This window comes from Bidens hawaiensis, unplaced genomic scaffold, assembly GCF_021521415.1.
Source record: "Bidens hawaiensis isolate Kalapana, Puna unplaced genomic scaffold, B.hawaiensis_p1.1 tig00034226_1, whole genome shotgun sequence".
Classification (NCBI taxonomy): Eukaryota; Viridiplantae; Streptophyta; class Magnoliopsida; order Asterales; family Asteraceae; genus Bidens; species Bidens hawaiensis.
The window spans coordinates 197068-200434 of NW_027495911.1; the positions used below are offsets into that span (position 1 = coordinate 197068).

At 41.2% G+C, this 3367-nt stretch overlaps 1 non-coding gene across 1 annotated transcript; it reads left to right on the top strand.

Annotated features, from left to right (window-relative positions):
• Nucleotides 1-1105: 1105 nt before the first annotated feature.
• On the top strand, nt 1106-1210 carry LOC143585913 (U6 spliceosomal RNA). Its single transcript, XR_013144614.1, has one exon. It is a non-coding gene; the product is annotated as a U6 spliceosomal RNA (small nuclear RNA).
• The last annotated feature ends 2157 nt before the right edge of the window (nt 1211-3367 follow it).

The window sequence follows — 3367 nt, forward strand, 5'->3', positions numbered from 1 at the left end:
CGATGTAGGACCCCGGTTTGTTGGGGAGAGATTGGCCAGAAAGAGACGGGAAGCCTAGAAGTTGGGCAAGAAACCTCTTCGAAGTTCGATCAGATCAAGGCAAGAATGAAAGCTGCTCAAGACAGACAGAAGTCGTATGCTGATAAGCGGCGACGGCTGATTGAGTTTAACGTTGGTGACAATGTGATGCTCAAGGTCTCGCCTTGGAAAGGGATTATCCGTTTTAGGAAAAGAGGAAAGTTGAGTCCAAGGTACATTGGACCGTTTAAGATTTTAGATCGTGTGGGTGAAGTGGCTTATAAGCTAGACTTGCCAGAAGAGTTAGAAGGAATTCATTCAACCTTCCATGTTTCTCACCTAAGGAAATGCCTAGCTGATGACACGTCTCATGTGCCATTAATGGACATTGAGGTTGATGAACAGTTGAACGATATTGAACAACTGATCGAGATAGTTGACCGCAAGGAGAAGCAACTTTGTCACAAGGTTATACCTTTAGTGAAAGTGATATGGAAGCATCGCAAGGGTTCAGATGCTACTAGGGAAGCTGAGGATGAGATGCGCAAGTTTTACCCGAATTTGTTTATGTAATAGTTAGGTTTCGGGGATGAAACCTCTTTAAGGAGGGAAGACTTGTAACATCCTACTTTCGGTTATATTAATAAAATAAACTTTGTCTATTTTATAGTGGGTCGTTATCGGTTTAGATAAATAGAATATGAGTTGGGCTAGTGTTGGGTAAATGGATATGGGTTATGGACTTGGGGTATGAAAGAAGAAGGAAAGACCATGGGCTTAAGCCCATGACCCCTAAATATATATACCATCAATCATCACTTAATCCACATTCACACATATTCCATACACCACCCAAAAACACACACTTAAGATTTCTCTCTAGTTCTTCCCTATCCCTAGCCGAAATCAAGAAGGAAACCGAGCACCGACCCGAGGTAATGATAGTTTAATATTGTATGAGCTTAACTCGTTAGATATAGTTGCGAAATGACAAGCCGACACCGTTAAACCGTTTAAATCACGAGATCCGAGTGGAAGTCGGGTATAAACCGAACCTATGATGAGCTTAGGGATCACCCTAGCTCAGATCTGGATCGAACGACATCCGATAAAATTGGAACGATACAGAGAAGATTAGCATGGCCCCTGCGCAAGGATGACACGCACAAATCGAGAAATGGTATCAGATCCAGGGCCGGACCGGTGGTGCCAGCGAGGACGCTGGACCCTAAGGGGGGTGGATTGTGACATCCCACATCGGTTGGGAAGGAGAACTAAGCCTTCTTTATAAAGAGGTGGATACCTTCCCCATCATAACGCGTTTTGGGTGCTTAATGGTAGTGGATGAGAGGAGAACTCCACAGTTAAGCGTGCTCGGGTGGGAGAAGTATGAGGATGGGTGACCACCTGGGCAACCAAAAGCAAATCCGTGAGGCGATGGTGGTACGTCCCGGCCAAAGCGGACAATATTATGATGCGGTGGTAGCTGGGCTGTGGGCGAAAAACGGTGAAAAACGAGTTAAAACTCGTTTTTCCGGTGAGTTCGCGTTTTTCTGGCGGCTTTCCGGCAATGACGGCGCCGTAAAAGTAATAAGAGGTTAAGGGTATGTCAGGGAATGTTCTGACATTCCCTGACCTAACACTAGTTAGCTAGGGGGGATTGACGAATCAAAGGTGATTCCTTAAGACGATTCGCTGAAGAAAGCATAACGAACTAGCTGTAGTTCGTATCTAATTTGTTAAGGGAAAGGGGTAACGAATTACCCTTGATTCGCTATCACCAGTTCGTAGAGAAGATGACGAATTAGATGGCCCAATTCGTTACTTAGGCTAGTTCGCTTGGGACTGATTCGTTAAGGTCCAGTTCGCTATATGGACCAGTTCGTGAAAGGGTCCAATTCATCATAAGGACCAGTTCGCTATAATGCTTGATTCGTTACAAAGCCAGATTCGTTATGATAGTTAGTTCGCTATGAACTCCCATTCGTTAAGGACTGAATAACGAACTAGAACTTTGAAAGAATGACATAACAGTCCCTAGACTTAGAAAGAGAATGAATTAATTACAATTAAGCCCTTGAACTTTTGAGTTAGCGAATTAAATAATAATTTAAAATCCTAATGGAAAATGTGTTACGACAGTTAATGGAAATAAAATATTTCCAAGCTCAAGAAAGGAATTACCATTAACGGTGAACGTAACCGACTTCAGGTGAGTTTCTAGCCTCATTCCTTATTATGTTTTCGGGGCTGTGTGCATACTCGATGTGATTAGTTAATACACTTATCCTAAGTGATAAGTGTATGCCATATACGTATTATGTGAAATGTATGAATGGTTTCTTGCCAGTACATGAACGATCTTCGGAATTGCATATACTGCCAGGAAATGATTGATGTTATATGTTTGTTATAAGATTACGAATGAATGATGTATGTATGTGAGAAACTTACGATTATGTATATAGAAAGTATGTTAAGGAGGTATGGAAGAAAGGGTACCGGACCCTAATAATATCCGAGGATGGAGGGTACCGGACCCTAATAATATCCGAGGATGGAGGGTACCGGACCCTAATAATATCCGAGGATGGAGGGCACCGGACCCCAATAATATCCGAGGATGGAGGGTACCGGACCCTAATAATATCCGAGGTATGTAGGGCGAATCCTCTTTATAACGTAAGGTTAGATATGTATGTGTATGAAAGATTGATAGACAGGTTAAGTATGTAATGCGTACCTACGGGCACGTGTATGTGTATGTAAAGTAAGTTATATGATTAACTTGAACTCACTCAGCGTAGCTGACTTTTAGTATGCACGCAGGCAAATAGGTTGAGGCAGCTAGCATGATTGAAGATACATGGCATGGAATCGAAGAGACTGGCATCTCGAAAAAATGTTGTGATGTTTTAAAGACCTTGTTTTGTTTTAAATGACCATGAATGTTTTACAGGATAAGATTTGAAGGTTATGTATTATATTATGGTTGAAGTTTTAATATTCCGTGAATGTTTTAATTAACTCTGATATTTAGAACAGCGTTTATAAGTAAATCAAACACCAAATGTAGGGCTACCGGTAACGGTGCCTTACAAATTGGTATCAGAACAAAGTTCGAGAGATTTAAGCATCCTATATGCTTAGACTCGAACAGAGAACGGGATTAAAGTAAGAAAAGAAAGAAGATGTCAGTTCAAGATAGCCATGTGTCACTCAAGCAAGCTCAGTAACGGTAAAGTGTATGATTAAATATGTATGTAAATGTTAGCTTAATTGCTAAAGAAAGAATATTTGAATGTTAGGGATAGGATTAATTGATTGTTCGATTGGTTAACTGTTAAGA